The sequence below is a fragment of the Crinia signifera genome, chromosome 19 (genome assembly GCF_055691185.1).
Source record: "Crinia signifera chromosome 19, ASM5569118v1, whole genome shotgun sequence".
NCBI lineage: Eukaryota > Metazoa > Chordata > Amphibia > Anura > Myobatrachidae > Crinia > Crinia signifera.
Window position 1 is genome coordinate 137,444,756 of NC_139226.1, and position 13,309 is coordinate 137,458,064.

Sequence of the window (13,309 nt, forward strand, 5' to 3'; positions counted from 1 at the left end):
CCGCATGTCCTGTGTACAGTCCTCTAACCTCAGGAGGTGACCGTGTATCCTGTGTACAGTGATCTAACCTCAGGGGGTGACCGCGTGTCCTGTATCCAGTCCTCTAACCTCAGGGGATGACCAGGTATTCTGTGTACAGTCCTCTAACCTCAGGAGGTGACCGTGTGTCCTGTGTACAGTCCTCTAACCTCAGGAGGTGACCGTGTGTCCTGTGTACAGACCTCTAAGCTCAGGGGGTGACTGCTTGTCCTGTGTACAGTCCTCTAACCTCAGGGGGTGACCGTGTATCCTGTGTACAGTCCTCTAACCTCAGGGGGTGACCGTGTATCCTGTGTACAGTCCTCTAACCTCAGGGTTGACCGTGTGCCCTGTGTACATTCTCTAACCTAAGGGGGAGACCGCATGTCCTGTGCATGGTCCTCTTACCTAACGGGGTGACCGCATGTCCTGCATACAGTCCCCTATTCTCAGGGGGTGACCATGTGTCCTGTGTACAGTCCCCTAACCTTAGGCGGTTACCGTGTGCCCTGTGTAAGACCTCTAACCTAAGGGGGTGACCGCATGTCCTGTGTACAGTCCTCCAACCTCATCGGTGACCGTGTATCTTGTGTACAGTCCTCTAACCTTATGGGGTGACCGCGTGTCCTGCGCATGGTCCTCTGACCTCAGGGGTGACAGCATGTCCTGTCCTCTCACCTCAAGGGGTGACTGCGTGTCCTGTGTACAGACCTCTAACCTCAGGGGGTGACCGCGTGTCCTGTGTACATACCTCTAACCTCAGGGGGTGATAGCATGTCCTGCGTACAGTCCTCTAACCTCAGGAGGTGACCGTGTGTCCTGCGCTCAGTCCTCGAACCTCAGGGGGTGACCGCGTGTCCTGTGTACAGACCTCTAACCTCAGGGGGTGACCGCATGTCCTGTGTACAGTCCTCTAACCTCAGGAAGTGACCGTGTATCCTGTGTACAGTGATCTAACCTCAGGGGGTGACCGCGTGTCCTGTGTCCAGTCTTCTAACCTCAGGGGATGACCAGGTATTCTGTGTACAGTCCTCTAACCTCAGGAGGTGACCGTGTGTCCTGTGTACAGTCCTCTAACCTCAGGAGGTGACCGTGTGTCCTGTGTACAGACCTCTAAGCTCAGGGGGTGACTGCTTGTCCTGTGTACAGTCCTCTAACCTCAGGGGGTGACCGTGTATCCTGTGTACAGTCCTCTAACCTCAGGGGGTGACCGTGTATCCTGTGTACAGTCCTCGAACCTCAGGGTTGACCGTGTGCCCTGTGTACATTCTCTAACCTAAGGGGGAGACCGCATGTCCTGTGCATGGTCCGCTTACCTTAAGGGGTGACCGCATGTCCTGCATACAGTCCCCTATTCTCAGGGGGTGACCGTGTGTCCTGTGTACAGTCCCCTAACCTTAGGCGGTTACCGTGTGCCCTGTGTAAGACCTCTAACCTAAGGGGGTGACCGCATGTCCTGTGTACAGTCCTCCAACCTCATCGGTGACCGTGTATCTTGTGTACAGTCCTCTAACCTTATGGGGTGACCGCGTGTCCTGCGCATGGTCCTCTGACCTCAGGGGTGACAGCATGTCCTGTCCTCTCACCTCAAGGGGTGACTGCGTGTCCTGTGTACATACCTCTAACCTCAGGGGGTGATAGCATGTCCTGCGTACAGTCCTCTAACCTCAGGAGGTGACCGTGTGTCCTGCGCACAGTCCTCGAACCTCAGGGGGTGACTGCGTGTCCTGTGTACAGACCTCTAACCTCAGGGGGTGACCGCGTGTCCTGTGTACAGTCCTCTAACCTCAGGAGGTGACCGTGTATCCTGTGTACAGTGATCTAACCTCAGGGGGTGACCGCGTGTCCTGTGTACAGTCCTCTAACCTCAGGGGGCGACCATGTGTCCTGCACACAGTCCTCGAACCTCAGGGGGTGACCGTGTGTCCTGCGCACAGTCCTCGAACCTCAGGGGGTGACTGCGTGTCCTGTGTACAGACCTCTAACCTCAGGGGGTGACCGCGTGTCCTGTGTACAGTCCTCTAACCTCAGGAGGTGACCGTGTATCCTGTGTACAGTGATCTAACCTCAGGGGGTGACCGCGTGTCCTGTGTCCAGTCCTCTAACCTCAGGGGATGACCAGGTATTCTATGTACAGTCCTCTAACCTCAGGAGGTGACCGTGTGTCCTGTGTACAGTCCTCTAACCTCAGGAGGTGACCGTGTGTCCTGTGTACAGTCCTCTAACCTCAGGAGGTGACCGTGTGTCCTGTGTACAGACCTCTAAGCTCAGGGGGTGACCGTGTATCCTGTGTAAGTCCTCTAACCTCAGGGGGTGACTGCGTGTCCTGTGTACAGTCCTCTAACCTCAGGGTTGACAGTGTATCCTGTGTACAGTTCTCTAACCTCAGGGGGTGACCGCGTGTCCTGTGTACAGTCCTCTAACCTCAGGGGGTGACCGCGTGTCCTGTGTACAGTCCTCTAACCTCAGGGGGTGACTGCGTGTCCTGTGTACAGTCCTCTAACCTCAGGGGGTGACTGCGTGTCCTGTGTACAGTCCTCTAACCTCAGGGTTGACCGTGTGCCCTGTGTACATTCTCTAACCTAAGGGGGAGACCGCATGTCCTGTGCATGGTCCTCTTACCTAACGGGGTGACCGCATGTCCTGCATACAGTCCCCTATTCTCAGGGGGTGACCGTGTGTCCTGTGTACAGTCCTCTAACCTCAGGGGGGTGATCGCGTGTCCTGTGCACAGTCCTCTAACCTCAGGGGGTGATCGCGTGTCCTGCACATGGTCCTCTAACTTCGGGGGGTGACCGCGTGTCCGGTGTACAGTCCTGTAACCTCAGGGAGTGACCGAGTATCCTGTGTCCAGTCCTCTAACCTCAGGGAGTGACCGCGTGTCCTGTGTACAGTCCTCTAACCTCAGAGGGGTGACCACGTGTCCTGTGCACAGTCCTCTAACCTCAGGGAGTGACCGCGTGTCCTGTGCACAGTCCTCTAACCTCAGGGAGTGACCGCGTGTCCTGTGTCCAGTCCTTTAACCTCAGGGGGGTGACCTTGTGTCCAGTCCTCTAACCTCATGGGATGACCACATGTCCCGTGTACAGTCCTCTAACCTCAGGGGGGTGACCATGTGTCCTGTGTACAGTCCTCTAACCTCAGGCGATGACCATGTGTCCTGTGCACAGTCCTCTAACCTCAGGGGGGTGACCACGTGTCCTGTGCACAGTCCTCTAACCTCAGGGGGGTGACCACATGTCCTGTGCACAGTCCTCTTTCCTCAGGGGTTGACCGCTTGTCCAATGTACAGTCCTCTAACTTCAGGGGGTGACCGCGTGGTCCTGCGTACCGTCCTTTAATCTCAGTGGGTGACCGCGTGTCCTGTGTACAGTCCTCTAACCTCAGGGGGGGGATGGCTGTACAGTCCTTTAACCTCAGGGGTGACTAAGTGTCCTGTGTAAGTCCTCTAAACTAAGCGAGATACTGCATGTCCTGTGCTTCGTCCTCTTACCTCAGGGGGTAACCGCGTGTCGTGTCCTGTCCTCCAACCTCAGGGGGTGACCGCATGTCCTGTGTACAGACCTCTAACCTCAGGGGGTGACCCCGTGTCCTGTCCTCTAACCTCAGGGGGTGACTGCGTGTCCTGTGTAGAGTCCTCTAACCTCAGGGGGTGACTGTGTGTCCTGTGTACAGTCCTCTAACCTCAGGGGGTGACTGTGTTTCCTGTGTACAGTCCTCTAACCTCAGGGGATGACCGCGTGTCCTGTGTACAGTCCTCTAACCTCAGGGGTTGACTGTGTGCCCTGTGTAAGTTCTCTAACCTCAGGGGGTGACCGCATGTCCTGTGTACAGACCTCTAACCTCAGGGAGTGACCCTGTGTCCTGTCCTCTAACCTCAGGGGGTGACTGCGTGTCCTGTGTAAGTCCTCTAACCTCAGGGGGCGACTGCGTGTCCTGTGTACAGTCCTCTAACCTCAGGGTTGACCGTGTGCCCTGTGTACATTCTCTAACCTAAGGGGGAGACCGCATGTCCTGTGCATGGTCCTCTTACCTAACGGGGTGACCGCATGTCCTGCATACAGTCCCCTATTCTCAGGGGGTGACCGTGTGTCCTGTGTACAGTCCCCTAACCTTAGGCGGTTACCGTGTGCCCTGTGTAAGACCTCTAACCTAAGGGGGTGACCGCATGTCCTGTGTACAGTCCTCCAACCTCATCGGTGACCGTGTATCTTGTGTACAGTCCTCTAACCTTATGGGGTGACCGCGTGTCCTGCGCATGGTCCTCTGACCTCAGGGGTGACAGCATGTCCTGTCCTCTCACCTCAAGGGGTGACTGCGTGTCCTGTGTACAGACCTCTAACCTCAGGGGGTGACCGCGTGTCCTGTGTACATACCTCTAACCTCAGGGGGTGATAGCATGTCCTGCGTACAGTCCTCGAACCTCAGGAGGTGACCGTGTGTCCTGCGCACAGTCCTCGAACCTCAGGGGGTGACTGCGTGTCCTGTGTACAGACCTCTAACCTCAGGGGGTGACCGCATGTCCTGTGTACAGTCCTCTAACCTCAGGAGGTGACCGTGTATCCTGTGTACAGTGATCTAACCTCAGGGGGTGACCGCGTGTCCTGTATCCAGTCCTCTAACCTCAGGGGATGACCAGGTATTCTGTGTACAGTCCTCTAACCTCAGGAGGTGACCGTGTGTCCTGTGTACAGTCCTCTAACCTCAGGAGGTGACCGTGTGTCCTGTGTACAGACCTCTAAGCTCAGGGGGTGACTGCTTGTCCTGTGTACAGTCCTCTAACCTCAGGGGGTGACCGTGTATCCTGTGTACAGTCCTCTAACCTCAGGGGGTGACCGTGTATCCTGTGTACAGTCCTCTAACCTCAGGGTTGACCGTGTGCCCTGTGTACATTCTCTAACCTAAGGGGGAGACCGCATGTCCTGTGCATGGTCCTCTTACCTAACGGGGTGACCGCATGTCCTGCATACAGTCCCCTATTCTCAGGGGGTGACCATGTGTCCTGTGTACAGTCCCCTAACCTTAGGCGGTTACCGTGTGCCCTGTGTAAGACCTCTAACCTAAGGGGGTGACCGCATGTCCTGTGTACAGTCCTCCAACCTCATCGGTGACCGTGTATCTTGTGTACAGTCCTCTAACCTTATGGGGTGACCGCGTGTCCTGCGCATGGTCCTCTGACCTCAGGGGTGACAGCATGTCCTGTCCTCTCACCTCAAGGGGTGACTGCGTGTCCTGTGTACAGACCTCTAACCTCAGGGGGTGACCGCGTGTCCTGTGTACATACCTCTAACCTCAGGGGGTGATAGCATGTCCTGCGTACAGTCCTCTAACCTCAGGAGGTGACCGTGTGTCCTGCGCTCAGTCCTCGAACCTCAGGGGGTGACCGCGTGTCCTGTGTACAGACCTCTAACCTCAGGGGGTGACCGCATGTCCTGTGTACAGTCCTCTAACCTCAGGAAGTGACCGTGTATCCTGTGTACAGTGATCTAACCTCAGGGGGTGACCGCGTGTCCTGTGTCCAGTCTTCTAACCTCAGGGGATGACCAGGTATTCTGTGTACAGTCCTCTAACCTCAGGAGGTGACCGTGTGTCCTGTGTACAGTCCTCTAACCTCAGGAGGTGACCGTGTGTCCTGTGTACAGACCTCTAAGCTCAGGGGGTGACTGCTTGTCCTGTGTACAGTCCTCTAACCTCAGGGGGTGACCGTGTATCCTGTGTACAGTCCTCTAACCTCAGGGGGTGACCGTGTATCCTGTGTACAGTCCTCGAACCTCAGGGTTGACCGTGTGCCCTGTGTACATTCTCTAACCTAAGGGGGAGACCGCATGTCCTGTGCATGGTCCGCTTACCTTAAGGGGTGACCGCATGTCCTGCATACAGTCCCCTATTCTCAGGGGGTGACCGTGTGTCCTGTGTACAGTCCCCTAACCTTAGGCGGTTACCGTGTGCCCTGTGTAAGACCTCTAACCTAAGGGGGTGACCGCATGTCCTGTGTACAGTCCTCCAACCTCATCGGTGACCGTGTATCTTGTGTACAGTCCTCTAACCTTATGGGGTGACCGCGTGTCCTGCGCATGGTCCTCTGACCTCAGGGGTGACAGCATGTCCTGTCCTCTCACCTCAAGGGGTGACTGCGTGTCCTGTGTACATACCTCTAACCTCAGGGGGTGATAGCATGTCCTGCGTACAGTCCTCTAACCTCAGGAGGTGACCGTGTGTCCTGCGCACAGTCCTCGAACCTCAGGGGGTGACTGCGTGTCCTGTGTACAGACCTCTAACCTCAGGGGGTGACCGCGTGTCCTGTGTACAGTCCTCTAACCTCAGGAGGTGACCGTGTATCCTGTGTACAGTGATCTAACCTCAGGGGGTGACCGCGTGTCCTGTGTACAGTCCTCTAACCTCAGGGGGCGACCATGTGTCCTGCACACAGTCCTCGAACCTCAGGGGGTGACCGTGTGTCCTGCGCACAGTCCTCGAACCTCAGGGGGTGACTGCGTGTCCTGTGTACAGACCTCTAACCTCAGGGGGTGACCGCGTGTCCTGTGTACAGTCCTCTAACCTCAGGAGGTGACCGTGTATCCTGTGTACAGTGATCTAACCTCAGGGGGTGACCGCGTGTCCTGTGTCCAGTCCTCTAACCTCAGGGGATGACCAGGTATTCTATGTACAGTCCTCTAACCTCAGGAGGTGACCGTGTGTCCTGTGTACAGTCCTCTAACCTCAGGAGGTGACCGTGTGTCCTGTGTACAGTCCTCTAACCTCAGGAGGTGACCGTGTGTCCTGTGTACAGACCTCTAAGCTCAGGGGGTGACCGTGTATCCTGTGTAAGTCCTCTAACCTCAGGGGGTGACTGCGTGTCCTGTGTACAGTCCTCTAACCTCAGGGTTGACAGTGTATCCTGTGTACAGTTCTCTAACCTCAGGGGGTGACCGCGTGTCCTGTGTACAGTCCTCTAACCTCAGGGGGTGACCGCGTGTCCTGTGTACAGTCCTCTAACCTCAGGGGGTGACTGCGTGTCCTGTGTACAGTCCTCTAACCTCAGGGGGTGACTGCGTGTCCTGTGTACAGTCCTCTAACCTCAGGGTTGACCGTGTGCCCTGTGTACATTCTCTAACCTAAGGGGGAGACCGCATGTCCTGTGCATGGTCCTCTTACCTAACGGGGTGACCGCATGTCCTGCATACAGTCCCCTATTCTCAGGGGGTGACCGTGTGTCCTGTGTACAGTCCTCTAACCTCAGGGGGGTGATCGCGTGTCCTGTGCACAGTCCTCTAACCTCAGGGGGTGATCGCGTGTCCTGCACATGGTCCTCTAACCTCGGGGGGTGACCGCGTGTCCGGTGTACAGTCCTGTAACCTCAGGGAGTGACCGAGTATCCTGTGTCCAGTCCTCTAACCTCAGGGAGTGACCGCGTGTCCTGTGTACAGTCCTCTAACCTCAGAGGGGTGACCACGTGTCCTGTGCACAGTCCTCTAACCTCAGGGAGTGACCGCGTGTCCTGTGCACAGTCCTCTAACCTCAGGGAGTGACCGCGTGTCCTGTGTCCAGTCCTTTAACCTCAGGGGGGTGACCTTGTGTCCAGTCCTCTAACCTCATGGGATGACCACATGTCCCGTGTACAGTCCTCTAACCTCAGGGGGGTGACCATGTGTCCTGTGTACAGTCCTCTAACCTCAGGCGATGACCATGTGTCCTGTGCACAGTCCTCTAACCTCAGGGGGGTGACCACGTGTCCTGTGCACAGTCCTCTAACCTCAGGGGGGTGACCACATGTCCTGTGCACAGTCCTCTTTCCTCAGGGGTTGACCGCTTGTCCAATGTACAGTCCTCTAACTTCAGGGGGTGACCGCGTGGTCCTGCGTACCGTCCTTTAATCTCAGTGGGTGACCGCGTGTCCTGTGTACAGTCCTCTAACCTCAGGGGGGGGATGGCTGTACAGTCCTTTAACCTCAGGGGTGACTAAGTGTCCTGTGTAAGTCCTCTAAACTAAGCGAGATACTGCATGTCCTGTGCTTCGTCCTCTTACCTCAGGGGGTAACCGCGTGTCGTGTCCTGTCCTCCAACCTCAGGGGGTGACCGCATGTCCTGTGTACAGACCTCTAACCTCAGGGGGTGACCCCGTGTCCTGTCCTCTAACCTCAGGGGGTGACTGCGTGTCCTGTGTAGAGTCCTCTAACCTCAGGGGGTGACTGTGTGTCCTGTGTACAGTCCTCTAACCTCAGGGGGTGACTGTGTGTCCTGTGTACAGTCCTCTAACCTCAGGGGATGACCGCGTGTCCTGTGTACAGTCCTCTAACCTCAGGGGTTGACTGTGTGCCCTGTGTAAGTTCTCTAACCTCAGGGGGTGACCGCATGTCCTGTGTACAGACCTCTAACCTCAGGGAGTGACCCTGTGTCCTGTCCTCTAACCTCAGGGGGTGACTGCGTGTCCTGTGTAAGTCCTCTAACCTCAGGGGGCGACTGCGTGTCCTGTGTACAGTCCTCTAACCTCAGGGTTGACCGTGTGCCCTGTGTACATTCTCTAACCTAAGGGGGAGACCGCATGTCCTGTGCATGGTCCTCTTACCTAACGGGGTGACCGCATGTCCTGCATACAGTCCCCTATTCTCAGGGGGTGACCGTGTGTCCTGTGTACAGTCCCCTAACCTTAGGCGGTTACCGTGTGCCCTGTGTAAGACCTCTAACCTAAGGGGGTGACCGCATGTCCTGTGTACAGTCCTCCAACCTCATCGGTGACCGTGTATCTTGTGTACAGTCCTCTAACCTTATGGGGTGACCGCGTGTCCTGCGCATGGTCCTCTGACCTCAGGGGTGACAGCATGTCCTGTCCTCTCACCTCAAGGGGTGACTGCGTGTCCTGTGTACAGACCTCTAACCTCAGGGGGTGACCGCGTGTCCTGTGTACATACCTCTAACCTCAGGGGGTGATAGCATGTCCTGCGTACAGTCCTCGAACCTCAGGAGGTGACCGTGTGTCCTGCGCACAGTCCTCGAACCTCAGGGGGTGACTGCGTGTCCTGTGTACAGACCTCTAACCTCAGGGGGTGACCGCATGTCCTGTGTACAGTCCTCTAACCTCAGGAGGTGACCGTGTATCCTGTGTACAGTGATCTAACCTCAGGGGGTGACCGCGTGTCCTGTATCCAGTCCTCTAACCTCAGGGGATGACCAGGTATTCTGTGTACAGTCCTCTAACCTCAGGAGGTGACCGTGTGTCCTGTGTACAGTCCTCTAACCTCAGGAGGTGACCGTGTGTCCTGTGTACAGACCTCTAAGCTCAGGGGGTGACTGCTTGTCCTGTGTACAGTCCTCTAACCTCAGGGGGTGACCGTGTATCCTGTGTACAGTCCTCTAACCTCAGGGGGTGACCGTGTATCCTGTGTACAGTCCTCTAACCTCAGGGTTGACCGTGTGCCCTGTGTACATTCTCTAACCTAAGGGGGAGACCGCATGTCCTGTGCATGGTCCTCTTACCTAACGGGGTGACCGCATGTCCTGCATACAGTCCCCTATTCTCAGGGGGTGACCATGTGTCCTGTGTACAGTCCCCTAACCTTAGGCGGTTACCGTGTGCCCTGTGTAAGACCTCTAACCTAAGGGGGTGACCGCATGTCCTGTGTACAGTCCTCCAACCTCATCGGTGACCGTGTATCTTGTGTACAGTCCTCTAACCTTATGGGGTGACCGCGTGTCCTGCGCATGGTCCTCTGACCTCAGGGGTGACAGCATGTCCTGTCCTCTCACCTCAAGGGGTGACTGCGTGTCCTGTGTACAGACCTCTAACCTCAGGGGGTGACCGCGTGTCCTGTGTACATACCTCTAACCTCAGGGGGTGATAGCATGTCCTGCGTACAGTCCTCTAACCTCAGGAGGTGACCGTGTGTCCTGCGCTCAGTCCTCGAACCTCAGGGGGTGACCGCGTGTCCTGTGTACAGACCTCTAACCTCAGGGGGTGACCGCATGTCCTGTGTACAGTCCTCTAACCTCAGGAAGTGACCGTGTATCCTGTGTACAGTGATCTAACCTCAGGGGGTGACCGCGTGTCCTGTGTCCAGTCTTCTAACCTCAGGGGATGACCAGGTATTCTGTGTACAGTCCTCTAACCTCAGGAGGTGACCGTGTGTCCTGTGTACAGTCCTCTAACCTCAGGAGGTGACCGTGTGTCCTGTGTACAGACCTCTAAGCTCAGGGGGTGACTGCTTGTCCTGTGTACAGTCCTCTAACCTCAGGGGGTGACCGTGTATCCTGTGTACAGTCCTCTAACCTCAGGGGGTGACCGTGTATCCTGTGTACAGTCCTCGAACCTCAGGGTTGACCGTGTGCCCTGTGTACATTCTCTAACCTAAGGGGGAGACCGCATGTCCTGTGCATGGTCCGCTTACCTTAAGGGGTGACCGCATGTCCTGCATACAGTCCCCTATTCTCAGGGGGTGACCGTGTGTCCTGTGTACAGTCCCCTAACCTTAGGCGGTTACCGTGTGCCCTGTGTAAGACCTCTAACCTAAGGGGGTGACCGCATGTCCTGTGTACAGTCCTCCAACCTCATCGGTGACCGTGTATCTTGTGTACAGTCCTCTAACCTTATGGGGTGACCGCGTGTCCTGCGCATGGTCCTCTGACCTCAGGGGTGACAGCATGTCCTGTCCTCTCACCTCAAGGGGTGACTGCGTGTCCTGTGTACATACCTCTAACCTCAGGGGGTGATAGCATGTCCTGCGTACAGTCCTCTAACCTCAGGAGGTGACCGTGTGTCCTGCGCACAGTCCTCGAACCTCAGGGGGTGACTGCGTGTCCTGTGTACAGACCTCTAACCTCAGGGGGTGACCGCGTGTCCTGTGTACAGTCCTCTAACCTCAGGAGGTGACCGTGTATCCTGTGTACAGTGATCTAACCTCAGGGGGTGACCGCGTGTCCTGTGTACAGTCCTCTAACCTCAGGGGGCGACCATGTGTCCTGCACACAGTCCTCGAACCTCAGGGGGTGACCGTGTGTCCTGCGCACAGTCCTCGAACCTCAGGGGGTGACTGCGTGTCCTGTGTACAGACCTCTAACCTCAGGGGGTGACCGCGTGTCCTGTGTACAGTCCTCTAACCTCAGGAGGTGACCGTGTATCCTGTGTACAGTGATCTAACCTCAGGGGGTGACCGCGTGTCCTGTGTCCAGTCCTCTAACCTCAGGGGATGACCAGGTATTCTATGTACAGTCCTCTAACCTCAGGAGGTGACCGTGTGTCCTGTGTACAGTCCTCTAACCTCAGGAGGTGACCGTGTGTCCTGTGTACAGTCCTCTAACCTCAGGAGGTGACCGTGTGTCCTGTGTACAGACCTCTAAGCTCAGGGGGTGACCGTGTATCCTGTGTAAGTCCTCTAACCTCAGGGGGTGACTGCGTGTCCTGTGTACAGTCCTCTAACCTCAGGGTTGACAGTGTATCCTGTGTACAGTTCTCTAACCTCAGGGGGTGACCGCGTGTCCTGTGTACAGTCCTCTAACCTCAGGGGGTGACCGCGTGTCCTGTGTACAGTCCTCTAACCTCAGGGGGTGACTGCGTGTCCTGTGTACAGTCCTCTAACCTCAGGGGGTGACTGCGTGTCCTGTGTACAGTCCTCTAACCTCAGGGTTGACCGTGTGCCCTGTGTACATTCTCTAACCTAAGGGGGAGACCGCATGTCCTGTGCATGGTCCTCTTACCTAACGGGGTGACCGCATGTCCTGCATACAGTCCCCTATTCTCAGGGGGTGACCGTGTGTCCTGTGTACAGTCCTCTAACCTCAGGGGGGTGATCGCGTGTCCTGTGCACAGTCCTCTAACCTCAGGGGGTGATCGCGTGTCCTGCACATGGTCCTCTAACCTCGGGGGGTGACCGCGTGTCCGGTGTACAGTCCTGTAACCTCAGGGAGTGACCGAGTATCCTGTGTCCAGTCCTCTAACCTCAGGGAGTGACCGCGTGTCCTGTGTACAGTCCTCTAACCTCAGAGGGGTGACCACGTGTCCTGTGCACAGTCCTCTAACCTCAGGGAGTGACCGCGTGTCCTGTGCACAGTCCTCTAACCTCAGGGAGTGACCGCGTGTCCTGTGTCCAGTCCTTTAACCTCAGGGGGGTGACCTTGTGTCCAGTCCTCTAACCTCATGGGATGACCACATGTCCCGTGTACAGTCCTCTAACCTCAGGGGGGTGACCATGTGTCCTGTGTACAGTCCTCTAACCTCAGGCGATGACCATGTGTCCTGTGCACAGTCCTCTAACCTCAGGGGGGTGACCACGTGTCCTGTGCACAGTCCTCTAACCTCAGGGGGGTGACCACATGTCCTGTGCACAGTCCTCTTTCCTCAGGGGTTGACCGCTTGTCCAATGTACAGTCCTCTAACTTCAGGGGGTGACCGCGTGGTCCTGCGTACCGTCCTTTAATCTCAGTGGGTGACCGCGTGTCCTGTGTACAGTCCTCTAACCTCAGGGGGGGGATGGCTGTACAGTCCTTTAACCTCAGGGGTGACTAAGTGTCCTGTGTAAGTCCTCTAAACTAAGCGAGATACTGCATGTCCTGTGCTTCGTCCTCTTACCTCAGGGGGTAACCGCGTGTCGTGTCCTGTCCTCCAACCTCAGGGGGTGACCGCATGTCCTGTGTACAGACCTCTAACCTCAGGGGGTGACCCCGTGTCCTGTCCTCTAACCTCAGGGGGTGACTGCGTGTCCTGTGTAGAGTCCTCTAACCTCAGGGGGTGACTGTGTGTCCTGTGTACAGTCCTCTAACCTCAGGGGGTGACTGTGTGTCCTGTGTACAGTCCTCTAACCTCAGGGGATGACCGCGTGTCCTGTGTACAGTCCTCTAACCTCAGGGGTTGACTGTGTGCCCTGTGTAAGTTCTCTAACCTCAGGGGGTGACCGCATGTCCTGTGTACAGACCTCTAACCTCAGGGAGTGACCCTGTGTCCTGTCCTCTAACCTCAGGGGGTGACTGCGTGTCCTGTGTAAGTCCTCTAACCTCAGGGGGCGACTGCGTGTCCTGTGTACAGTCCTCTAACCTCAGGGTTGACCGTGTGCCCTGTGTACATTCTCTAACCTAAGGGGGAGACCGCATGTCCTGTGCATGGTCCTCTTACCTAACGGGGTGACCGCATGTCCTGCATACAGTCCCCTATTCTCAGGGGGTGACCGTGTGTCCTGTGTACAGTCCCCTAACCTTAGGCGGTTACCGTGTGCCCTGTGTAAGACCTCTAACCTAAGGGGGTGACCGCATGTCCTGTGTACAGTCCTCCAACCTCATCGGTGACCGTGTATCTTGTGTACAGTCC